We start from the raw sequence: 27,045 nt of genomic DNA, 5'->3' as shown, positions 1-27,045 counted from the left end.
TCTTTTCACTGCACTCTCTGTGTGATTGTCTAACCACTCATTCCATAACACACCAGATGGCAGATGCCATGAATAAATGAAAACATATGTTTCACCTGGACAAAACTAATATGGCCATAAAATCAATAAGTGTTTGTCCAAACTCTGTTGATTTCCTCTTAAAGAATTTGCCCCTCCCCATTCTAGGGGTCTTTCATTGAAAAAATGGGAAGGGGGGAAAAACATGAGCATTTTACATGTCCTGTTTAAGTGCAGTTTCATCGTTGTCATCAACATTTATTAGATGTATATATATACCATTCTTCATCCAAGGTTCACAGGGCACTTTACAGTTTTAGTGGTATGAAATTAATTAATTAGTATTTGATGTATGTACTTGCAGAATTGTTTGCATTATCTATGTGTTTGTACATGGCTCGCTCGCTTTTTAAAATCAGGGTATGAAATCCAGCTTTTAATATTTTAAAACACTTTCTGCCTAATACAGGGATAATAGAAAAATACTACATCTTCATATTGTGGCTAACAATATAATAAAAATGCAATGATCTAAGTCAACTTCCCCCAACCTCTCTCACTACCAAGGAAATATAACGAGCGAACAGAAAGAAAACCTTCCCAAGTGACGGTGACACAACCCCCCCCATACACAAAGTAAAAGAATATAAGTTTTCCCACCCCACCCCCTCTATTCTTCCCTAACCTTATGCTGCATGCAACACTAATGTCTCTCAACAAATGTAATTGTTCTGTAGAAAAACCCAACCTGAAAAAGAAACAATGCACGTACTTTTGTAAATCATGAAAATATTTTTTTAAAAAAATATTTTTTAAAAAACAAAAACAGGCAGCAGTATTAACAATTATTGCAGTATTTTATTGATACAACACATATGCATCTGTAATGGAGTGGGACAGACATAGCTGAAATGGAGGAACTTTATTCCCAGCTTGAAGGAAGTTGTGCGTAGAAACTGCATGGAAACAAAAAAAAAAAAGGAACAATTCTTAATGCATTGGTTCTACTTTGGAAACAAGTACAGGTCATTCAGAATGTGGATGAGGAGAATCTCTGAAGTATCTCTGCCTTCAAAATTCTCTTCCAGGCCTCTTGCTCTGGAGGATGCCACAGTTTCATGTCATTGGCTGCTTTCTGTCATTCACCCTACTTTCTCTTACAATGCTTTTACACGCAATGCTATACATTTTTGAGGCTTTGATGTATTACCTTTGGACGGCTCATGCCTCAAATTTATTAAAAATCTATGCATCCTATATTTACTCAAGTATTTTAAAGTCCCCTTAAAAGCAGATGTAGACCACGTCTGATGCATCATAAAGGCTACAATCCTACACACACTTAGCTGGGAATAAGTCCCTTTGAACCCGGGTGGATTTACTCCTGAGTAGACGTGCATAGGGTTGCACTGGAAATCTCTCTGCTGACAGATATTTTGAAAGATATTTCAAAAATATCTTTTTAATTTACAGGCTTGCCATGTGACCTCCAAAACCAGACTCACTGTTATGCATTATTATAATATTTATTGGCATTTTCATTTTCAAAGAACACTGTGTGATTTTACATAACTTTACATTACCTATATTCTGACTCTCTTTCTTCTTCTCCCTTGCCTTCTTTTGTATGGAGTTCTGTTGTATTAAGAAACCTCTCATTACTGCTTTGCAGGCATCCCAAACCTCATCTAAATCAGTTTCTGTATTTAAGTTTAAATCAAAATAGTCTGTGATAGGCTTTTGGGCTTTTCCAATTATTTTCTGGTCTCTAAACAACCCTTCATTCATTCTCCGCCTAAATGAAACCTCATCTTTTCCTTTCAGTTCCATCATTACGGGATTATGATCCGAGAGTGTGACTAGTGGGGTGCCACAGGGTTCTGTCTTGGGCCCGGTCTTATTCAACATCTTTATCAACGACTTGGATGATGGACTCAAGGGCATCCTGATCAAATTTGCAGATGACACCAAACTGGGAGGGGTGGCTAACACCCCAGAGGACAGGATCACACTTCAAAACGACCTTGACAGATTAGAGAACTGGGCAAAAACAAACAAGATGAACTTTAACAGGGAGAAATGTAAAGTATTGCACTTGGGCAAAAAAATTGAGAGGCACAAATACAAGATGGGTGACACCTGGCTTGAGAGCAGTACATGTGAAAAGGATCTAGGAGTCTTGGTTGACCACAAACTTGACATGAGCCAACAGTGTGACGCGGCAGCTAAAAAAGCCAATGCAATTCTGGGCTGCATCAATAGGAGTATAGCATCTAGATCAAGGGAAGTAATAGTGCCACTGTATTCTGCTCTGGTCAGACCACACCTGGAGTATTGTGTCCAGTTCTGGGCACCACAATTCAAGAAGGACACTGACAAACTGGAACGTGTCCAGAGGAGGGCAACCAAAATGGTCAAAGGCCTGGAAACGATGCCTTATGAGGAACGGCTAAGGGAGCTGGGCATGTTTAGCCTGGAGAAGAGGAGGTTAAGGGGTGATATGATAGCCATGTTCAAATATATAAAAGGATGTCACATAGAGGAGGGAGAAAGGTTGTTTTCTGCTGCTCCGGAGAAGCGGACACGGAGCAATGGATCCAAACTACAAGAAAGAAGATTCCACCTAAACATTAGGAAGAACTTCCTGACAGTAAGAGCTGTTCGTCAGTGGAATTTGCTGCCAAGGAGTGTGGTGGAGTCTCCTACTTTGGAGGTCTTTAAGCAGAGGCTTGACAACCATATGTCAGGAGTGCTCTGATGGTGTTTCCTGCTTGGCAGGGGGTTGGACTCGATGGCCCTTGTGGTCTCTTCCAACTCTATGATTCTATGATTCTATGATGTTGAATCTCAGTTCTTATTGCTCTCGGAACTAGGTCTCTGGAAATCCATAAGTAGTTTATTCTTCCTGAACTTTGGTTTGGTTCAGAGAAGAAACTATACTCTTTATCTAATAGGTGCTTTAATATCCAAATATCAATTAGGTCATAATTCTCCACAAAAGTGAAGAAAGTCTTTGGTAGTTTCCCTTGGTTTGAATCTCTCTTTCTTTGAGTTCTATCCATTTCCAATGAAACCACCCCATTAAAGTCACCCAAAAGAATTATTTTTTGAGCCATGTTCAAAAAGCTTCTCCTCTAGGTTCTTATAGAAATCCAATATCCCCTTATTAGATGCATAGATTCCCACAATTAACAGTTTTTTGCCTAGTGCTGACACTTCTACTGCTAGTACCCTCCCCTCTTCATACTTGAATATCTGTCGTGAATCATATTTATCCTTTATATACAGAACAACTCTTTTTTATTTACATCTGAAGAAATAAATTCATTACCTAGTTTTTTATTATTTAATATTCGCCTGCGTTTTCTTGCCACATGTGTTTCTTGTAAGCAAATAATATCCAAATTCTGTTTCGTTAATATATGATGAATTTTATTTCTTTTTACTTTATTGTTCAGTCCATTAAAATTCGAGGATATGATTTTCAGAGCCATCTCATATCAATTTTTAAATAAAATATGTCTATTGATTCCTAAATATTATCACTTCCTTGTCCGAATTCCAGCACATCGTCCTCCTTTCCGCCAAGCTCTTTTGAGTACTTCCTTCTAAACTTATCTATGTCCTGAGGTGACTTGAACTTAATTTTTTTGTCCTTGAAGAAGAAGAAGATCCCTTCTGGGAATTTCTGCTGAAATCTAATTCCATTCTTTCTCAGTTTGTGTAATTCCTTTGTATGGCTCTCTTTGTTTCAAAAATCTTTTAGGTGTTTCTTTATATATTATAATAAATTTTTCCTCAATTTCTTCTCTTGATTAGTTTTTAGAATCAAGTCATTCATCTCTCTAGAATTAAAGAAAATCAAACAGTCACCAGGAATTTTTTTTTACCTTTTTCGGATTTAAATTTGATCCTAAAAACACTGTCAATTGTTTGAGCAACCTTATCTTCCTTCATTTTTAGCCAATTAGCAATTTGTTATCATCTTGTCATAAATTACTTCACCCTCCTCTTCTGGGACACCTTAGAAGTGTAGTTGCATCTCCTTTTGCTTCATCTCCATATAAGCCAAGGTATCCAAGGTCTCCTCATGCATCCTTGCCAACTCTGATACATCTCCTTTTACCTTCTCTCCCTCCCTCCTTGTTTCTTTTACTTCTTTCTTTTCCTTTTTAACAGCCTCGTCTAGAAGTTGAGTTTTAGATTTAACCTCACTTATTTGACCTCTCAGTTCAGACACCGATTGGTCAATTTTCTGTTCCATCTTTTCCAATCTACTCTCAAGATTCTTCTCCCTCTCTTTGATGTCCTCCCTTATTTTAGCAAACATTTCTAAAACATCACCTTTGGGCTCTTGTCCCTGTTTTGAGTTCCTCCTTTCTCCTGGAGTGGACTCTGCTCTCTTTTTCTGTGACATAGTTGTTGCTTACAGTCTCTTATAATCCTCTCTGATGTTTAAATGAGCTTTTGACTGAATTTTTAACTTTGACCACCAGGTGATGCTCTTTTAGCCAGTTTTATAAATTTAAATGTAGTAACTCAACTTGGCCACTTAGGATCACTTTTTACTGAAGCTCCTCTCCCTCTGTCCAGGTCACTTCTTTCTCCTCCTTTCTCCTCTCCTTGTTCCCCGCTCCTTGTTATACTTCCCTTTAGCATGTTTAGTTTCCAACCCTAAGTTTCAAGATCAAACTCCAAAGCAAGACAAAAGAATCAGAAGTGACTGGGGAAGATTGAAAACCCGTTTTTCAGACTCACCCGTTATGAGAAAGCACATCACAACTGGCCATGAAACAGAGGCCTCCTTGCACAATAGTTTGGTTGCACCTGCCAATCTGAAAGCAAGCAAACATAGACACTGAACTTTCTAAGATGCCAAAACATCTGTAATCAAAGTTGCATCTGCACCTGCATCACACCTTGCCCAGGTGTCCTCCCAGTTCTCCTTGCTTCATGAGCCACCATTTACTGACAGAAGATTGGTAAGCTATTGTTCAAGAATTGTTAAAAAACAAAAACACCACCCTACATAGCAAGCTCCACAGCATGTTTCCCCCATAAGGTCACCTCGTCTGTTACCTTTGCAGGGAGAATTGCTCCTCTAGTAGTGTCTGGAATTCAGACAGAAAAGATCCATAGAGAGACTTCTCACACCAGTGACTGAGAAAGCTAGGAGGGTAAACAGCCATCTGATGCAGCCTACCTAGACACACCAGTGATGCATCAAGTGAGCATCTTCCCAGCAACAGCACATTGCCATGAGGGTGGTGCTTGTAATGGCCCTTTGGAGCAATGGTGAAGTCAAGAATCAAGCTCAGTCACTAAAGTCACCTCCCTCCCATGCTAATATTTTGGCTTAAGAAACAGAGAGCCAATCGTTATTTGGGCAGATTCAGGTAGGTAGCCATGTTGGCCTGACACAGTCTAAATATATATAAAAATAAATTAATTTTGTTATTTGGGCAGTGTGGGATACATAGGGATAGAGAGACAGAGAGAGATAGAGAGGGATAGAGAGACATAGCAGTTGCATTGGAAGTAAGCGAGGACACCGCAGGGATTTGAACCCCGTCCTGGGAACCAGGAGAGCCGGCCGCCAGTGTGTTTTGCTTTTTTTCCCAGCAATGCAACAAGGGGAAAAGCAAAACCTGAGAGAACATTGGCACAATGTTCTCTCAGGAAAAAGAAAACCTTAAGATGCTAAGAAAAGCTCTTTGGAGAGACCTGTGGAGAGACCAGCAGAAAAGAAAATGGGGAAAAGGAAAGACCAATACAAAAAAGATTGTCTTGAAAAAAGACAACTGAGTGGTGGAATGTGAACTTACCTAAAGCAGCACACTCCGAATGCAGGTGACTCTCTCAAGGTACAGTGAACTCTGTAAAGCCTGAAGGAAAGAAGAGCTGGAACGAAAGAAGAAGTCTTCTCCTACCTGCAGGTGAGCCTCATTGTGGTGACACGGAATGGGCCTCTTCTGACAACTCAGTCACCGCAACCTGAAAGAGTCTTAACACAATGAGTTGCAGACGGAAAACAATAGAGATTTCCTCCCTAGCCAACCAAGGGATACTCACCTAAATGTCCTTCAGTCATGGAATACCATTTTGACCACCTTTTTATTTGAAGCTGGAGGCACCATTAATCTAGAGGGGCAGAAAAGAGAGATCGAGAGTCACTAGTTTGTCCCCAGTCACCTTCCATCAATCCTACAAAAATGAGTGTTTTTTAAAAAAACAAAACAGCTTTTCTTACCATCATGACTTCTGGGACTCAGCTGGAAGAGCTGGCTTCATTTGAGGGTTCGAAGCTCTTTGAAGACCTGTGAAGAGAGAGCAGAAAAGAAAATGGGAAAAAGGAAAGACCACTACAAAAAAGATTGTCTTGAAAAAAAGAGAACTGAGTGGTGGAATGTGAACTTACCTAAAGCAGCTCAGTCCGAATGCAGGTGACTCTCTCTTCAGGTACAGTGAACTCTGTAAAGCCTGGAGGAAAGAAGAGCTGGAACGAAAGAAGAAGTCTTCTCCTACCTGCAGGTGAGCCTCATTGTGGTGACACAGAATGGGCCTCTTCTGACAACTCAGTCACCGCAACCTGAAAGAATCTTAGCACAATGAGTTGCAGACAGAACACGATAGAGATTTTCTCCCTAACCAACCAAGGGATACTCACCTAAATGTCCCTCAGTCATGGAATACCATTTTGCCCACCATTTTATTTGAAGCTGGGGGAACCATTAATCTAGAGGGGCAGGAAAGAGAGATCTAGAGTCACTAGTTTGTCCCCAGTCACCTTCCATCAATCCTACAAAAAATGAGTGTTTTTTTAAAAAACAAAACAGCTTTTCTTACCATCATGACTTCTGGGACTCAGCTGGAAGAGCTGGCTTCATTTGAGGGTTTGAAGCTCTTTGAAGACCTGTGAAGAGAGAGCAGAAAAGAAAATGGGAAAAAGGAAAGACCAATACAAAAAAGATTGTCTTGAAAAAAGAGAACTGAGTGGTGGAATGTGAACTTACCTAAAGCAGCTCAGTCCAAATGCAGGTGACTCTCTCTTCAGGTACAGTGAACTCTGTAAAGCCTGGAGGAAAGAAGAGCTGGAACGAAAGAAGATGTCTTCTCCTACCTGCAGGTGAGCCTCATTGTGGTGACACAGAATGGGCCTCTTCTGACAACTCAGTCACCGCAACCTGAAAGAATCTTAGCACAATGAGTTGCAGACGGAACACGATAGAGATTTTCTCCCTAACCAACCAAGGGATACTCACCTAAATGTCCCTCAGTCATGGAATACCATTTTGCCCGCCATTTTATTTGAAGCTGGGGGAACCATTAATCTAGAGGGGCAGAACAGAGAGATCTAGAGTCACTACTTTGTCCCCAGTCACTTTCCACCAATCGTACAAAAAATGAGTGTTGGTCCACTGTGGTTCATTAAGTCCAGGGTCAACGCAGCAGTCTACCAGGAGATTTTGGAGCACTTCATGCTTCCTTCCGCAGATGAGCTATAAGGGGATGCTGACTTCATTTTCCAGCAGGACTTTGGCACCTGCCCACACTGCCAAAAGTACCAAAACCTGGTTCAGTGCCCATGGGATTACTGTGCTTGATTGGCCAGCAAACTCGCCTGACCTGAACCCCATAGAGAATCTGTGGGGCATTGCCAAGAGAAAGATGAGAGACATGAGACTGAGCAATGCAGAAGAGCTGAAGTTTGCTACTGAAGCATCCTGGTCTTCCATAACACCTCAGCAGTGCCACAGGCTGATAGCATCCATGCCACGCTGCATTGAGGCAGTAATTGATGCAAAAGGGGCCCAAACCAAGTACTGAGTACATATGCATGCTTCTACTTCTCAGAGGTCCAATATTGCTCTATTTGCAGTCCTTGTTTTGCTGATTTCATTTAATATTCTAATTTTCTGAGATTGCTAATTTGGGGTTTTCATCAGCTGTACGCCATAAACATCACAATTATAACAAATAAAGGCTTGACATACCTCGCTTTGCATGTCATGCGTCTATCTCATATAGTAGTTTCACCTTTTAAGTTGAATTACTGAAATAAATGAACTTTTCCACAATATTCTAATTTTCCGAGTTTCACCTGTAGGCTGTAATGAGAGAGTTATGCTATCACAGCCACATTACGTACTGGTTATAGTTTTGCCTGCCCTTTTGCATTGATACCTTTTGAGGCCCATTTCCCATATCTTAGATAATTTTCTGCACAGGTGGTATAATGGTTCCCCTCATTATTTCATCCTCACAACAACCCTGTGAGCTAAGCTAGGCTAAGAGGCAGTGACTGGCCCAAGGGCACCCAGGAAGAACTTTCCTAAGAGAAATAAGACACTTTCACGCAGGGTCCTGGAGTTGCTACGTCCTTGAGCAGTCACTCTGCATCTCCTCCTCCACAGGAGCCAAGGACAAGTCACCCCTTTCTTATCATTGCCATCAGCAGCTTCATCCTCAAAATGACTTCTTTGCTTTTCCATACTGGAATCGGCAAGTCACCTTCAGTTTGCTTGTGGTTTTTATCTTCCTAAAATGCTGGCATGTTTGGGACCTTCTGGGTACAGAAACATCTCAAAGAACATAAAAACCCTCAACAATATTTTGGTGCTCATCTTCTGCAATTGCCCCATAGCTTCAAATTAGGTAAAATACTCTGACCCGTGACGAGTGCATTTTGCTGCTGCTACTTGCGGCACTTGCTATCCACCAAAATCTTGGCACACTAAGGGAGGGTTACAGATGCTAGATGCCACACCCAGGGCCAGATGAAAAACAAAAAACTTATAACCTCAGGAAGGTGGTACACACAAGGACTTTCCAGACTTTCTAGCAAGAGACAAGAAGCAAGTATGCCTGCAATGCTCCCAAAATCCCTCCCTTCTCATCTCTTCCTATTCCTGGCTTCAGTAAAAAATTTATTATCAAAGTATTACTAAGAACATTGCAGAGGGCTTTCAGTTTTTGTGCTACCAGCTACACTTCATCAGCCTTCATCCACCAACACTTCTTGCTTCTAAGTCTTTCCTGTGCTAAAGTCTTCCCAATCTTGGCTTTTCTAGCTTCAGCAATGAAAACCTCACACTTTTCCTAACATCAGATGGCTTCTCTTGTTGCCTTTTAAAAGAAAAACTTTGCATTTCCCCTACCTATTTTTCACTGTGCTTTAAGCAAACTTCATACCCATCTATGTGCTTTCATGTGCTCCTTTTTACATCCGAAGATTAATTCGTTTGAAAAGTAAGCAAAACTTGATTTATCCCCTTCAAATTCCTTCATCTTCTCTTGGCTTCTCCAGTTGTCACGTGGTGTTTTTGTTTTTGTTTTTTTGGTGATTATCCTTAAAATCTTCATTTTGGTATTTTTCTGAGTTTTCAGTTTAAATTTTGCTTGGCTAAGCTTTCTTTTGGGGACTTTCTCACAAGTCCATCTTTTGTCCACAATTGACTGTCCCTCTTTGATTAGGATTAATTCTGCTTCGGTCTTCTATTTTCTTTCTGTTTCCGTTTGATTTTAAAATTATTGCCTCTCCTAACACTTTTTAGACAGATACTGATGTCCTCACCTAGGCCCGAAGTCACCCCCCACCAAAGCAGGCTCAAAGCTTCTCAAAGCTTTTCAAAATCATTTTCTCAGCAGCTAAGCATCAGAAACATTCCGCTCTGCTGTAACAAAGGTAGAGAACAGTCCATTGTTTCTCAGGCCTTTCTCATGCCTTCTGGCCTTGCTAAAGAACCACACTGCAACTTGCTTTCTGTCCGGGAAAGACTCTCCTCCCTGAAAGAGAGGGGAGGGGTTGTGGTCGGGAACCCGAGCTCCGCCTGGCAGGGGGCGTAGCCCCCTGCCTCCAGCTCACCTGGCTGGCGCCCACGCCCCCTGTGTGGCCACCCAACCAGGTGCCGCTGAGGGGGCGTGTTCAGCAGCCTTTTGCTGCAGCGCCAGCCTTCCCCCGGCCCCATTTCGTCGTCGTCGCCGCTTCGAGAAGTCAGCATCTCACCGGAGCTCGGCGTCGGTGACCACGTGGAGCCGGATTCAACGCGTCTTTATCAGGGGAGTGCTTTGCTGGTTTCTGCCTTTTCCCATTTGGTGGTTGGCTGCAGCTGCTGTTTGTGCTATCTCCTATTCCGCCCCTGCTTGCCTCCTCCTTTTTCTCCCCCCCCCTTTCCTATCGATACAGCAGCGGCTTGCGCTGCAAAACCCACTGGGGTCTTAATCGATTCGGCTGCTTTTACCCGCCCTACAGCTGACGGGCGCGTTTTCCTTCCCCGCTTGCTCCGCTCGATTGGTGCCCTGTTCAGGCAGCAGCCCACGTGGTCCTTATCTCTTGCCGCTGCCGGCTGCTTTTACCCGCCCAACAGCTGACGGGCGCGTTTTTTCCTTCCCCGCTTGCTCCGCTCCCAGCTTTCCGGCGGCCGGGACGCTCGGGGGAGGGGTTTTAACCGATCGCGTCTCTCGCACCCACGTAGCGTCGTGGTACCAGCTTCTTCAGGGGGCCCGGAAAGCTTTGCTGGTGGGTCTCGCAACCAATGCGTGGAGTGGGGGCGCGGTGATCTTGCCCCTTCGCATTTTGCCCTTTGAGCTCCGCGGTTTATTATAGGTGTGTCTTCGGTTCCCAGTTGGTTTTGGGTCCCACCACCCTCGTTGTCTACTTGGCTTTCTTCCCGGGTGCCTTTGGCCCACAGCGGGGTTTCACGCGGCGGGGGGCACAGCCTTTCGGGCGTGCGCGTTGCTGCCTACCACCCCTCCGACTTCGTGAGGAGCGTTTTCCAACCAGATCTATTGCAAGTGGGCGTTTGTGTGTGTTGGTGTGTGTGCCTGGGTACTCTTGGTACTGCCTGCGTGCTGGTATTGGGTATTGTGGTTCACATTTGTGAAGGGGTGGGCCACCTTTTTCTTGCTCGATTTCTCGGGTCTAAGGTGGGTTGTGATCTTGAGATCCCCCCCCAATCAGCCTGCGTCCGCCCCCAGTTTAACTTAGCTTTTAAATAGTTTTCTCGCCTGCTGCAGCTTTAACAATAGCGTGGGGAGGGTGGACCACTTCTCTAGTTTGCTAAGTGTGGCGGAGGAGAGGGTTCCCCCCCCTCGTGCTCGCCGGCTCTGTGACTTTACTGCAACCCTACCTTTTGTTTATTTGAAGGGGAATAGTGTTTCTGTGTGGCTGGTGTCTCTGTCTTTGGTAGCCTCCATCTTCTGGTCCAGCAGAACAATTAAACGCTAACGAGCAATAGTTAAACCTATTGTTCCCCAGAGGCACATTCTCAAAGGGCTATTGACATCCTATTTTACCTGTGGCAGGCAGAGGATCGCTGGGCCATTGTTCTTTTGTATTAGGAAGTGCAGCTTGGCTGCAGGCCAGAGCCACCTATAGTGCCTTGGCTTTATTATTTGAAGTTTTGTGGGAGTGGCTTCTCTCCAAGCAGCTGCCCACACCTGGCTAAAACACAAAGGAGGAGCTACATTTGAGTTACCGCCTAGCGACTGCACTGTGGTTACCAGCTCCCTGTGCCCTGTGTGCTGGTAGCACAGGCGAACTAGTGGGATAAATTGAGAATTGGTTACTGAACTATAGTGACAATTCATTGAGATAATTTTTAATCAGTCAATAGCAGGAGTGGCAATATAATTTGACAGTAATAGCAATATTTGAGTGGGATAATTGGCACATTCAATAGTGGGAATATTAATTGGATTAAATAGTAGGTAAAAATAAATAAATAAATAAATAATACATAAATTAATAGGAACTGATTATACAATAAATAGATATACAGGCATATAAATAAATAAATAATAATAATAATAATAATAAATTTTTATTTTTGAATAAAATAAAGAAATAAATAAATAAATAATATATATATACATATACAAAAAAAAATTATAAGAAATAAATAAATATATAGAAACAGAAGCATACATAAATTAGGAAGGTATTAGTCTTATAAATACGTATATACATATATAAGTTTGCACACACACTATCAACCACCTTTGAGGTATTAGTGCACAAGCGCACCCCATGGCTCCTAAGAGAAAGCACGCATCTGAAACTGCACGCAATGCTGAGGGGAACACGTCCCGGGGTCAGCGGGGAAAGGCCAACAAAGCGAAGCCCGTTTCCCACTTTCTCAACGCTTTTAGATCATTTATTGATGAATATGAGCAGCGTTTCCCCGATGCTGAACCTAGCCCCCCCCCATCGCCCGATGTCATTCCAGAGACCCAGGTGATTCCTGGGGGTTCAAGATCCGCCAGGTGGGATGAATTACCCTGTACGTCAGCTGCCTTGTTTAATGATGATCATGGGGCGGGGGCGGCTACGAATTCCAGCCCTGGTCCGGTACGGACAAGGTCCCAGTCGCAGGCTAAGGCCGCTGCGCCTCACGCTCGGGGGGGGAAAGCGCGTGCTAAGTCCACTCGTAATAACCATCTGGCTTCCCCCAGCTCTTCTACCCGCACACAGGACAAGCGGCCCAGGGCGCAGTCGCCGGAGTCAGGGTCTTCAGCAGGTGGGGAAGACGAGCTACAGGAAGTGGAGGATACCACCACTGCAGCAGCGGTGGAGAAACCTTCGGGTAAGAGGCGTGAAAAGAAAAAACACACTTGTAGGAGGAGCAAGTCAAGAAAGGACGACACAGATGATGAAACAGGTACCTCTTCTTCTGACTACGATAGCGATGCGTCCCTGGGGTCCTACTGGGGGAGGGGCGAGGAAGTGTCTGGTCTCCCAGACTGGGCCCTTTCTAGGAGGGCCAATAGCCACCGGAAAAAGTTTGGGGGGACACAAGAGTGGAAGGATGGGGCCTTGGTAAAAGATGCCTCCACATCCACCTACTCAACATCTGATGTTATACCGGGTGATCACCTCTCCCCCAAGATGCGTGCGAAAATCTTAAATGGAGAATTTGTGGACATGTTTAAGTTAGTTCCCCCGGCTGAGGAATTGGGTAGGGGCGAAAAGAGGCCTTCCCATGGTAAGAAAAGGAGCAGGTACCCTTCCGTGCCTAGGACATTCGAGAACTGGCTCGATGGTTTTCAGGCCTTTATGGGGATCATTGTCGCTGCCTACCCCAAGAGGGCCGTCCATCTTGTTGCTTACCTTTCGCATATCCGCACGGCCTGTGCTCTGGCCGGGGAGGCGGCAGCCATAAGCTATGACAAGAAATTTCGGAGGAAAGCTTCCAGGATCCCCTTGGCACGCTGGGATCAGATTGAGAGCGGCATCTGGTCAGTGGCAGTGGGCCCGTACGTAGAGAAGAAACCAGTTGACCCATATCGGGCGGTCAGGAATGAGCAGAGAAAGGATTACAGGCGTCGCGTATGTTGGGAGTACAATAAAGGGTTGTGCCAAAGGCCATCTTGTAGATTCCCGCATGAGTGTGAGAGATGCGCCGGGGCTCACCCCGCCACATCCTGCTTTAAAGGAGCAAGACAGCCCTTTCGTGGAGGCCGGGGGTTCCATCAGCCCAGTCCCAGGGGAGCCCCCGCATCCGGGAACAGGAGATGAGGTAATTCTGGAATTGGCCTTCTCCCCTATCAAGCTCGCCCCCCTTTGTAACCTCTTGGCCTTTTACCCAGATAAAAATGCTGCCTCCTATCTGCGGGATGGGTTTTCCAGCGGGTTCCGAATTCCTATTGTAGGTTCTTTGATTTCGAAGGATTCGCCAAACCAAAAATCAGTTAGGGAAAGGCCGGAAGTCGCCGAACGTAAGATAGCCAAGGAAGTTAGCGCAGGCAGGGTAGCAGGCCCTTTTGACACCCCTCCCATCCCGAACCTGCACATATCTCCGCTAGGTATCGTGCCCAAGAAAACCCCCGGAGAATTTAGACTCATTCACAACCTCTCTTACCCGAAAGGCGGATCAGTTAATGACGCCATCCCACCTGAGCTATGCACGGTTAAGTATGCTTCCTTTGATCAGGCGGTTAAGCTTATCCGTACTTTTGGACATGGGGCTCTGTTGGCAAAGTGCGATATTGAATCGGCCTTCCGCCTTCTGCCAGTCCACCCTAGCGACTTTAGGTTGCTGGGTTTCAAATTCCAAGGAAAATATTATGTTGACAGGGCCATGCCGATGGGCTGCGCAGTGGCTTGTTCAGCTTTTGAGGCTTTCAGCACGTTCTTGGACTGGGCCCTCCGATTCAGGACTAATTCCTCTGGGGTCACGCATTACCTGGATGATTTTCTTTTCGTGGGTGGCCCCGACTCGGGTGAATGCGCATCCTTACTTCAGGCCTTTGCAGTCCTAGCCCAAGACTTGGGGGTTCCACTCGCAGCTGAAAAAACGGAGGGACCTACCACAAGACTCACTTATCTAGGCATCGAATTGGATACTGTGGCTCAGTCGTCACGCCTCCCGGTAGAAAAGATTGAAGCCCTTAGGGAATTAATTCAGGACACTCTTAGGCTTAAGAAGATTACCCTTAGGCAGATTCAGTCTTTATTAGGTCACTTCAACTTCGCATGCAGAGTGGTGTCCCCCGGACGCCCCTTCTGTGCCCGCCTTAATAGATTGTCGGTCGGTCTTAGACACCCGCTTCATCGGGTTCGCCTCCCCAGGTCGGTCAAGTTAGATCTTGAGGTATGGTTGGCATTCTTAGCAAATTACAACGGGGTGTCTCTATGGCAGGACGTTTTGAATTTGTCTTCAGACTTCCAGGTTCAATCAGACGCGGCCGGGTCCATTGGCTTCGGGCTGTACTTCAAGGGGCGTTGGTGTGCTCAACGCTGGCCGACGGCTTGGTTAGGCCAGGCCATCACACGGGATCTCACCTTTCTCGAGTTCTTTCCTATAGTGGTGGCTGTTCACATTTGGACGGAGGAGTTTCGGGACCATCGCGTGTGCTTCAGGACCGACAACCTGGCGGTAGTGAACATTCTCGCCAGGCAGTCATCTCGGTCCGAGAGGGTTTCCTCCCTCTTGCGGTCCTTCGTCCTCCGTTGCCTTGAGTACAACATAGTATTCTCAGCCAAATTTGTTCCCGGAGCCAATAATGATATAGCCGATGCCTTGTCTCGATTCCAGATTCCTCGCTTCCGGTCGCTTGCACCTGGAGCACAACGGTTGCCCGAACCCTTTCCGGAGTACCTGTGGAACGTTGGAGACGCAAAGTGATACAGGGAGTATTAGCGTCCGTGGCACCTTCCACGCTCAGGTCCTACAAGAAGGCCTGGAGTGATTTCATGGGTTTCAGGTTTAGGTTATCCGGGCTCTCATATAACGTGCCTCCCAACACAGACGACGTTTTGCAGTATCTTTCGCATCTCGACGACCTGGGGCGCGCCCCAAAAACGTTAAAGATCCATGTAGCAGCCATCAGCTTCTTTTCAAAAGCTACATTTTCTCATGACCCGTGTAACGACTTCATGATACGTAGGGCTATCGAGGGTTGGTGTAGGTTACAGCCTCCCAGGGACAAAGGCCGTAAGCCGATTTCTTACGGGTTATTGTGTCAAATTCGCAAAAAGCTCAGGTTAATTTGCTGGTCCAGGTTCGAAGCACGTCTTTTCTCTGCGGCATATGCTATCGCCTTCTTTGGCGCATTAAGGGTTGGGGAGGTTGTGTTTGAAGCTAGCGCACGGGGTCCGAACCGCGGACTCCTGTGCGAGGACGTGCAGCTAGCTAGCTCTTCCGTGTCAGTGCTCATACGACAGTCCAAGACAGATCAGGCGGGCAAGGGAGTCCTGGTCAAACTTTCAGCATCATCACAGCAGGGACCATGTCCGGTAAAAGACACCAGACGGTATCTCGACATTAGGCCACCTGGCCCGGGTCCGTTTTTGATCCACGAGGATGGGTCGCCCATGTCGAGATACCAATTCACCAGAGTACTGCGCAAGGCGATCGAGTCCTGTGGACTATCTGCCCAGGAGTACGCTGCGCATTCCTTTAGGATTGGTGCCGCAACCACGGCGGCGCACTTAGGTCTACCGGCGGATAGGATCAAAGAAATGGGCCGGTGGAGATCCAATGCTTATAAGTCCTACATTCGCTAGTATGTGTCCGGCCGTTGGGCCACTCTTACCTGCCGTCTTTCTGTCTTTACCCCCTAGCTTTGCTCAGAAGAAACGTGTGGATCTGCGGCCACAGTATTGTTCATTGGGCCCGCGTGCGTGCAGCAAGCTGCGGCCTGACGACTAACCTTGGCCTCCCAAATGATGTCCGAGTTTCCTGGTTTGCGAGAAGAGGCATGCGATGGGAAGAGCTGATGCCGTTGTTGCGGGAGAAAGTTGCCAACTTTGGCCCTCCCGATGCCATTGTGATACAGTTGGGCGAGAATGACCTAGCCAATAGAAAGAGTGCGGACTTGTTGGGAAGCATAAAAAGAGACTTGAGTGCTTTGGCAGCCTTGTGCCCCAGAACGACGGTGTTCTGGTCTTCCTTCCTGAAAAGAATCGAGTGGCGCGGTGCGCAAAGTTGTGTGGCCATTGAAAGAACCAGGAAACTCGTAAATCGGGCGGTAGTCCGTTGGGTGTGTTTGATGAGTGGCCGTGTCATCCGGCATGATCGTATCCGGATTAGCGAACTAGCTCTATACCGGAATGATGGTGTGCATTTATCGGACTTGGGGAACGACATTTGGTTAGCTAGCGTCAGCAAAAGCATCTGGGATTGGTTGCAGCAGTGAGGGTATTGGCGGCGAGCCTTTGGCTCGGGTGGCGGTTAGGCATTGGAATAATGTGTCGTGGTGTGTCAAAGTGCTAGGTGTGGCCATCGCCTATGCCTTCAATGCTTTAGGGGTATTCCGTTAAAGGAATCTGGGGGTCGTGTATTCCGTCCGATGCCTGCTTGGCGGGAGGCCTTGGCACGACCCTCGGTGACAACAGGGGTGAGCCTATAGTCTGATTAGCATCGACAGGCTCCACCTACTGGTGAATAACCCATATCCAATGCCTAAGCCAATACCTTTTTCCATTGCTGTAACCAATAAAAGTTGTGGCCTTTTCTTGCCCATTAACCATATATTGCGTGTCTCAGTGTCTTTATTCCACTACACGGGGGTCGGGTCCTCGAACCACAAAGACTCTCCTCCCTGAAAGAGAGGGGAGGGGTTGTGGTCGGGAACCCGAGCTCCGCCTGGCAGGGGGCGTAGCCCCCTGCCTCCAGCTCACCTGGCTGGCGCCCACGCCCCCTGTGTGGCCACCCAACCAGGTGCCGCTGAGGGGGCGTGTTCAGCAGCCTTTTGCTGCAGCGCCAGCCTTCCCCCGGCCCCATTTCGTCGTCGTCGCCGCTTCGAGAAGTCACCCACCCTCCACTCCCTTTAGTTAGGGCTTAGGTTCTTGGCCTTGCTATGGACCTTAGGTTGGTCGCCCCGGTTGCCTGGGGGGCCTGGTAGGAGTTTTTCCATTTGGCACTAGGCTATTTGGTTTTTTCGCCTACCTCGTAGCAATCGTCACAACTTTTGTGGTATTGGTGGGTAGGTTAGGCATTGGAATAATGTGTCGTGGTGTGTCAAAGTGCTAGGTGTGGCCATCGCCTATGCCTTCAATGCTTTAGGGGTATTCCGTTAAAGGAATCTGGGGGTCGTGTATTCCGTCCGATGCCTGCTTGGCGGGAGGCCTTGGCACGACCCTCGGTGACAACAGGGGTGAGCCTATAGTCTGATTAGCATCGACAGGCTCCACCTACTGGTGAATAACCCATATCCAATGCCTAAGCCAATACCTTTTTCCATTGCTGTAACCAATAAAAGTTGTGGCCTTTTCTTGCCCATTAACCATATATTGCGTGTCTCAGTGTCTTTATTCCACTACACGGGGGTCGGGTCCTCGAACCACAACCATGCCAGAACAAGAGATGGAAACATAACTGGGAACACACTGAAACCCTCTCACCCCCCCTTTCCTGGGAAGAGTCCCCAATGGTCCCAAGACAGCTTTCTGTTCATGCTCAGAGGAACTCCTGAGGGAGGAGAAAGGGGGACGGAACTGGAAAGGGGTAAATATGCTTGTGCACATGATTGTGAACTCATGCATGCTTTTTGTGAACTATCACACTTGCTCCTTCTACCAGTTCATGGATGGTAGAAATAAAAGCCTTTTCTCCGAAACTATTCCTTGAGTGTCTGTTGACTCCCACTTCCCTTTCCCAGACGCAATATTTTCCCCACCCAAGGGCAAAGCCTCATAAGGCTACAATACTATCTATCTATCTATCTATCTATCTATCTATCTATCATCTATCTATCTATCTATCTATCTATCTATCTATCTTCTATCTATCTATCTATCTATCTATCTATCTATCTATCTATCATCTATCTATTATCTATCTATCTATCTATCTATCTATCTATCATCTATCTATATCAGCTCACAGGTGAAAATTACTTGCACCTCTTTTTGAAGTTGTAAACAGTAATGTTTCAGTAAAGTAAAACCCCTTTGTTTACTTAAAAAAATCTAACCTAAACTGGTTTCAGTTGTGTTTACAAACCTGTTTCATCTTCCCTGGCCTCCATCTCCTAGTTCCTCTGCCCCTTAACTCCTTCAACTTTGACCAGTGAGAGGGCTAACACCAGTAGTACAGCCAAGGACAGGCTCACTCACTGGAATGGGGCTCACTGCCTCCACCATCTGTCATAATGACACATAAAAAAGTCCCTTGCAGCATTACTATAGTGGGTGCAAATGTCTTCATTTTCAGCATGCAATCATTGCAGGGCTTTGGTGAGGAATTAGTATTTTCTTCCCACATTAATACATTCTGGAAATAAATAAATAAATGTGTTTCACACTCTTCCTTTCATCATCTTATTATTAAGGTGACTCCCTCGCCATTTCATCTTGACCCATACTTGAATAAACCTGCAAACAGATGTGTGCTTACTCAGAAATTAGGGCTGGTATATTCTATGGGCCTTACCCCTTCACGTTTTTAGGATTGCAGCTGAAGATCTTGGATTGGGGAGGCATGCTCATCACTTCTTGGCATTTATTAACCCATTGCACTCTCAAGTGACCACTGTGAAAAAGGGCTGAGGGAAAAGCTATGGGAAGAGGAGCTGGCTTGGGACCATAGGCCTAGCCAAGGTGGCAGGGGGGCAGGTGCCCCCCTAATTCAATATATAAATACTAACTGAGGTTCTGCCCTCCCTAAAAAAAGCCTGCCCCCCCCCATAAAAAAATCCTGGCTACGCTCATGATTGGGACTCAGTGGCCCCCATTGAATTCTATGGAACAAAATAAACAGGCTGTAATCTGGGGCACAGCTGAAAAGGACAGCAGTTGCTTCTCACTCCAGACACTTGATTCTGCACACACACATTTTAGTCTAGAATCAATGGAGTTTGAGTGCTGGTGTGTGTTTTTAAATGTACAGGCAGCGACTATTTTATGCGCATCTGATTGAGGTGTGACCATCACACACTCATCTCTGTGGACCTGGAAGTGGCCCGAAAAGGGGGTGGAACAAGACCGGTGCAGGGCAGGGCAGGGCGGGCGGTGGGGGGAACAGGGTCTGCCAACAGGCACGAAGACCCAGAACGCAACCCCATGCAAATGGGCAGTTGCCTGTAATCCACACGGTCTAGAACTATTGCACATCTTTTGTCCCAAGCCTCCCCCAATCAGTCAAAACAAAGGGGGAAGCGGGCAGGAGATCAGGGGAGGCTGGGAGTCACTGGCGGGTGGCTGTTGCCGAGTATTTTAAAAACACTGAGTATTTATGTTTCACAGGGTGTGAAAGAAGGGCTTTGCACATTTATACAATAAGCATGTGTGCTTGGGCCCAGGGTCTTTTGCCTCACCATCCCCACTACTGACTCCCTGTTGCTACTCAGCTTAAAAAAAAAAAAGTGTCCCCAGATTCATTGAATTTTTTTTCGTAACCATACTTTGGATCTGAGTGGGGAAAGCACAATAATACACTGGCATGAAAAGGAGAATATATTCACTAAATACAAGGCTGAGTAGTTGAATGGTCTGATTGGAGAGTTCACAACAATCAAGAAGAACAATCTCTTTCCATTGAGAGTAATTAAAGAATTAATATACCTACAAAGTAGCTGGCTTTTTGTTGACTATTCACAGTGCATCCTTAGAATCTCATTTAACATTCTGTGCTGTAGTCCACAGAAGAACTTACTGGGGAAATGGCACTCAACTGGTAATATAGCAGAACATTAGGAGTTGGACAAACTTGTATTCCAAACCAGGGAATTATGATTTTTTTGCAACATCAATACCGCTAGAGGACAGGGCCAGTGTTGTGTGAGCAGCTCTGCATAATAATTCTTTCCACACACCATACTTGACAATATTTTTTTGCTCCTTAATAGATGTGTATTTTGGCATAAACAGTAAAACAAAATGTGAATATGGTCCATTAAACAAACATCAAAGATTTAGATATTTCACAATATTACTGCATGTTAATAATGTGCAGTCAATTTTGTTTCTTATGTAGAGCAGTTCTTTCACTGTTTCAATTAACTGATCAAATCTAGATATGAGCAACAAAAGTTAATCATGTGACGCCTATAATGATCATTTTCAATTCATCCCCCTGCAGGAGGGAAGAGAGGAAGTGAAAGTCTCATTGTGTGGCCCTGTATATTCAGCTCATAATCTTAAAAAAAGTAATTAATACAAACTTCTGATGACAGACACCCTTAAACGAGGCTCTCTTCTTTTTCTCTCACATAGTCTGGAGTGCTTCTTCTAGAAGATGCCTGCGCATCATCGTAAAACCAAGTATGCTTTTGGCTTCAGAGCTATTTTAATAAATGCCTTAATCCACTCATTATTAATCAACTAAGACATTTAATCACATGACAGCGCTAAACAAATCCTTGTTTTTGACCGTATTTTTCTGTGTATAAGACGCCCCCATGTATAAGACGACCCCTATTTTTTTGAGCCCAAAATTAAGAAAGAAATATTTTAAACACCAAACAGAACAACTCTGATATTTTATTAAATACTCAAAACACTGGCATATTTAGTACCGTATATTTAAACATCAAAGAGTGAGGCAAGCTGTGTAATGGCAGCTGCTCCTGTTAGCTCAGTGTAACTCCACTGTAGCTGCAGCTCCAGCTCTCCAGCCTGTGTGTTGCACTTTTGTCTCAGTATTTATGGTACATACCGTATTTACTGAACTCCACGAGCACCAGCAGATGTGAGGGGCTGCAACTGCCAGAGCTGCCTGAGTGAGGGCGCTTGGGGAAGGGGGGGGTCTGGGTAGCCAGGGGGCGGCTGAGGGGACCGGGTGGGAGGGTAGGAGTCTCAGCCTGACATACCTGCCAGGGTTGTTGTGAGGGTAAAATGTAGGAGGAAGAAGAACAACGTTTATTGTTTTGATCTCCTTGTATGTTAAGTGTAATAAATGAAATGAATCATGGGCTAAAGAAAGGTGGAGTCGATGGATGCTTATCTGTAATGAGGCTTGGATTGCCACATGTTAAATTTTCCAGGCTACTGATGTCAGTAGAAATGTTTTCATCTATAATTTTAATCATCAAAATGCCATACCATATTTTACAGTGGTGCCTCGCAAGACGAAAAGAATCCGTTCTGTGATTCTCTTCGTCTAGCGGTTTTTTTCGTCTTGCGAAGCAAGCCCATTGAAGGATTAGCACTATTAGCGGCTTTTAGCGGCTTATCTGCTGATCGGATCAGCTGATAAGTGGCTTAGCGGCTTAGAAAAAAGGGGGAAAGGGAAAAAAACCAGCAGGAACTCGCAAGACATTGTCGTCTTGCGAAGCAAGCCCATAGGGGATTCGTTTTGCGAAGCACCTCCAAAACGGAAAACTCTTTCATCTAGAAAGTTTTCCGTCTTGCGAGGCATTCGTCTTGCAGGGCACCACTGTACTTCCCTAAAAACAGGAAAGATCTACAGGACCAAACCTTGCTTAATAACCCTTCCGCTTTTTGATTGAATGCCATTTGAAATTGCCCTTATTGTTGTACAAGGTAGCATATAATGGGCCTGTCTACCAATCAATGTGACCCTATTAGAGCCTTGCCACTTGTAAGGAAATATGTTCCAAAGTGGAAGCTGGATTAAACTAGATGCTGGGTCAAATGACACTATTTAGAAAAATTGAAGAGTGGTGCTTCAGCCTAATGATTTTGTGAAAAGTTAAGCAACAATAACAAAATTCCATGAATATAATAGCATAGCATAATGCAAACGTGGGGAACCTTATGAACAAGATTTCTGTTTTTACTTGGAGCTCTTCAAACCTGGGAGGAAAAGCCCACAGTTAAACAATGCAAACTGCCCCCCCCCCCCGGTTTTGCTCAGGGCCTAAAGAACCTCTTTACTATTCAAAAACCATAATCAAATCTTCCAGGCAACAGGCAAGAGATGCACCTTGAAACTTACGGAAAGGATATGCTTTTTACAGTTACCATTGTTCTGGATTTTGTAAGTGCACAGACAATAACATGCTTTGGGCTGATGTTAAAACAGCAGAAAGCATTATTCTGTTCCTCAGAGTCTGGGAGTTTAGAGATTAGCAACCTGATCCAAAACACACTAATCAAAATTCAGAACCCAGTGGGTGGTACTGGGCTTCTCTTGGCAACAGGAAGCCGGCAAGTGCCTAAGGGTGAAGACAGCCAGATATTCTATCAAAAGTGGTTTGCAGATAAATGCCTGCCGCAGAAAATGCATGTTGAAGCTACTTACACCAGACTTTGTCTCCATCCTATGATTCTTTCCCATTCTATATTGAACAGTCGGAAGGTTATGTTTGTGTACTTGTTGCTTCCTCATTGGATCACTATGATTGGGCAGAACTCCAGAGAAAATTAGATGCAATTACCGTATTTTTTGCCCTATAGGACGCACTTTTCCCCCTGCAAAAATGAAGGGGAAATGTGTGTGTGTCCTATGGGGCGAAAGCAGGCTTCAGGAAGCTATCCGCAAGCCTTGGGAGCCTGCGGGAGTTCCCGCCGGACTCCCATGGCTTGCGGAGAGCTGCCTGCATCCCTGCGGATAGCAGCCTGTTCTGGGGGTTGGCTCACGCCTGGGGGGTGGGAAAATATTTTTTACCCTTTATTCCCCCCAAAAAACCTAGGTGCGCCCTATGGGGCGAAAAATACAGTAAGTCTCTTTGAAGTAGTTAATGGAGTTTAAGTATACGGTTAAGTGCTAAGGTCTCTATTAAAGTGAAGACTGTTTAAAACACAACATTTTTTAGCTGAAACTCATTTTTGGAATAAGTTAGTTGAGGTATTAATTTTCTCCATGGGCTGTGTGACTTCAGGTATGTGGATCACTGAGAGTTGTTGTCATATAATAAAAATCCAGCACAAACAGAACAAATACCACTGGCAGAATGAAATCCCTGTTTCTTGAATGCCTCCAAAATCTGCTCCAGTCTGTTGGGGGGATTCACCAGAGCAGATATGGCAGGGGCAAGGGGCTGCAGAGGTGAAGAGAGGAAGGGGAAGTTTCATTGCATGAGTGAAAATCCATTCATGTGTCCTTGGATACTCCCAAGAGAAATCTAGATGTCTGAAAGAGAGCTTGAGCCTAACGCTTATGTACCTAGATATAGTGCCTGCTCAATATATTTGACTGCCTGAGGCAGTACACACACACACACACACACACACACACACACACGGAACAACACTTTTAAAAGTACTGTTGCACCATCCGACACCAGTTGCTATCTTCATCCATCCCTCAATTGCAATGTTTCCTGAAGCAGATGTTTCAGCCTGCAACATAACAGGGGTGCTCTGCCTGGATATACTGTGGCAGGCAGATGATGATGATTGGGAGTAGAATTCAGTCCTATGATATCCCAGTCTGAGGTCTGAATGCGATGGTGCAAACCACCCAAAGCATGTGCAAGAAACAAAACAAAAATGTCTTTATTTGTTGTGAATTGGTCTATGAGAAGGGCTTTTGCCTGAAGTTTAGATAATGTTGATGATTTCTTACCCACCTTTCACCATAATAATAATAATAATAATAATAATAATAATAATAATAAAATTATTATTATTATTATTATTATTATTATTATTATTATTATTATTATTTATTCAATTTATACACTGCCCTATACCCGGAGGTCTCAGGGCGGTTCACAAACAAGACCACAACATATAAAATCAAACAAAAAACAATAACCCAATAAAACCCCCCCTCCAAAAAGAACCACTTACTAAAAGGGTGTTGGATGTTAATAAGATCCACCAAAGGCCTGGTTAAAAAGGAACGTTTTCACCTGGCGCCTAAAATTCTACAATGAAGGTGCCAGGCGAACTTCCCTGGGGAGAACATTCCATAGTCAGGGAGCCACTGCAGAGAAGTCCCGTTCTTGTGTTGCCACGCTCCAGACCCCTTGAGGAGGCAGCACACAAATGAGGGCCTCAGAAGATGATATCAGGGTTTGGATAGGTTCATATGGAAAGAGGCGGTCCTTGAGGTATTGCGGTCCTGAGCCATTTAAGGCTTTATAGGTCAAAACCAGCACTTTGAATTGGGTCCAGGGTGGGTTACAGCACTTTAAAATTCAATATAAAAAACAATGGGTCCTGAAAATATATCTCTCAGGTGTCAAAGGCCAGGAGCGTCATCTAATGTCTTTCTAATTATTGCTTTTCAAAATTCCAGATTGCTTAACATGACAAGTCTGCTGTGCATCCATCTTTTCCTGAAGTCTTTAAACAGTGGTACACAGACTCCCGCAACATGTTCCCTGCAGGTTATACAGTTAAACAAAGAAAAGAAGTGGTTTGCTGTAAATTATATACAGGTTGCTGCAGAGTAAATTTAATCACAGGGCTGCTGTAACTCTATCATCATTTCCCTTGATGAGAACATCACAGACTTAAATTTTGTAAATGAGGTAAGAAAAAAAGCGAGAGTATAATCTAGCTAAAACCATAACAGTCAATTTTCTTCTGATGGGAAAAAGTGATGCACTGGTGCCAATGTATTAAACCAACTTCCACAATATAGTGGATATTGTAATATGTATTAGTATTCCTATGATGTTTCTTGGCGGGGGCAAAGCAACCTCCCACCACCACCAAAAAATAAATCCACTCATGTAAAGGTACAAGGTAAAGGACCCCTGGACAGTTAAGTCCAGTCAAATGCGACTGGGGTTGTGGCGCTCATCTCGCTTTCAGGCTGAGGGAGCCAGCGTTTGTCCACAGTTTTTGGGTCAAGTTGCCAGCAGGACTAAACCGATTCTGGTGCAACAGGACACTGTGACTGAAGCCAGAGTGCACAGAAACACTGTTTACCTTCTCACCACTGTGGTACCGATTTATCTACTTGCACTGGAGTGCTTTTGAATTGCTAATTATAGTAACATACATAAAGTTATTTTGCAAATTTTCCTTGCTTGCTTGGCATTTAACATCTGCTAGATGTCTGGGATGAAAGACCATCAATATGAAGATGACATCTAACTCTATGTCTTGTTCTTACCAAATGTAAAAATAAAAAAATTCCTTCCAGTAGCACCTTAAAGACCAACTAAGTTAGTTCTTGGTATGAGCTTTCGTGTGCATGCACACTTCTTCAGATACACTGAAACAAATGTAGATGGAGCAAATGTAGATGGAGCAAATGCTATATTGTAGATGGAGCAAATGTAGATGGAGCAAATGCTATATTGATGTCTGCCCATGATAGTGGACTAGATGAAGGGCAATCCAGACAAGATGAAAGTACTGTGAGTAGACAGGGTTTTTTGCCCAAGCAAATGGTATTCATCTTGTGCCAAATAGGGTTGCATTCACCCTGAAGTTAGAGGTTTGCCGATTGGCCCGTCTTTGTTACTACAGGCACAAGTTGCTCAAAACATGTGGCTGCCTGACCACAAGCAATAGGATTAAAAGAGCAGAATCATAAAATTGTAGAGTTGGAAGGTACCTCCAAGGGCCATCTATCCCAACCCCCTGCAATGCAGGAATCTCAGTTAAAGCATCCATGACAGATGGCCATCCAACCTCTGCTTAAAAATGTCCAATGAAAGAGAGTCCACAACCTTCCGAGGCAGACCGTTCCACTGTCAAACAGCTCTTACTATTGGAACATTTTTCCTGATGTTTAGTTGGAATCTCATTACTTGTAGCTTGAAGCCATTGGTTTGAGTCCTACCCTCCAGAGCAGGAGAAAACAAGCTTGCTCCATCTTCCACAATCCTCCTTAAATTGTGGTGACCAGAATTGGACACAGTATTCCAGGTGTGGCATGGCCAAGGCAGAATAGAGTGGTACTATTACTTCCCTTGATCTGGACACTAGAATAGCATTAGCTTTGTTTGTTGCTGTATCACACTGTTGACTCATCTTAAGCTTGTGGTCCACCAAAACCCCTAGATCATTTTCACATGTACTGCTAGTACATCCTATATTTGTGCACCTAGTTCTTCCCGTCTAAGTGCAGAACCTTACATTTGTCCCTAAGAAATTCATTTTGTTAGCTTGCACCCAGTTCTCCAATCTGTTAAGGTCATTTGGAATTCTGATTCTGCCTTCTGTTGCACTAGCTACCCTTCCCAGTTTGGTGTCATCTGCAAATTTGACGAGCATCCCCTCAATTCCTTCATCCAAGTCATTTATAAAGATGTTGAACAACAACGGGCCCAGGACAGACCCCTGCGGCTCCAGCCACTGGAGTTTTTGTTTTCCCATCAAGGACTCCCATAATTGGAAATGTCATTTTGAGCAGTGTGAACTTGTTACTTGCAATCATTTCCCTTGGGAGGTTTCATTGAATGGATTTTGCTCATGGTGAAAATCAGGAAGGAGTTTCCCAACCCAGATCAGTTAAACAAGGTGTAGACTGTTCCTATGGAATTCCTATAACTTCCTTGCTCAAGTTGTCCTATTTTGTAGACACTTCTTGTGGTGTGCCTGTGATCTTAGCATGTATACATAAGTGAGGCACGGATGTGGTCATGTCTTGCAGCCCAGGATTTGACTTGAATATAGTATCTCCAAACTCTGCAGGTGTGTGCAGAATTGGGTTTTTTTTTTTTTTAATGACTTTGTGTTTGCATTTCCCACTCACGTAATTAAGATGTAATACCTGT

General features: G+C 44.7%; 3 long non-coding RNA genes across 3 annotated transcripts; 1 reads left to right on the top strand and 2 right to left on the bottom strand.

Annotated features, from left to right (window-relative positions):
- Positions 1 to 856: 856 nt before the first annotated feature.
- On the bottom strand, positions 857 to 1,869 carry LOC309514416. The gene is made up of 2 exons (XR_014211980.1): positions 1,602 to 1,869; positions 857 to 974 (listed from the first exon to the last, which is right to left on the bottom strand). It is a non-coding gene; the product is annotated as an uncharacterized lncRNA (long non-coding RNA).
- A 1,889-nt stretch (positions 1,870 to 3,758) lies between these two features.
- Positions 3,759 to 6,670, bottom strand: LOC309542762. Its single transcript, XR_014224403.1, has 3 exons — positions 6,269 to 6,670; positions 4,777 to 6,159; positions 3,759 to 3,863 (listed from the first exon to the last, which is right to left on the bottom strand). It is a non-coding gene; the product is annotated as an uncharacterized lncRNA (long non-coding RNA).
- A 14,468-nt stretch (positions 6,671 to 21,138) lies between these two features.
- Positions 21,139 to 25,786, top strand: LOC309542793. The gene is made up of 3 exons (XR_014224439.1): positions 21,139 to 21,180; positions 24,609 to 24,843; positions 25,604 to 25,786. It is a non-coding gene; the product is annotated as an uncharacterized lncRNA (long non-coding RNA).
- Positions 25,787 to 27,045: the final 1,259 nt, after the last annotated feature.

Source organism: Podarcis vaucheri, assembly GCF_965113315.1.
Source record: "Podarcis vaucheri genome assembly, chromosome: 11".
Taxonomy (NCBI): Eukaryota; Metazoa; Chordata; class Lepidosauria; order Squamata; family Lacertidae; genus Podarcis; species Podarcis vaucheri.
Note: the sequence above shows the minus strand (reverse complement) of the source record. Positions and strands in the feature narration are given on the sequence as shown.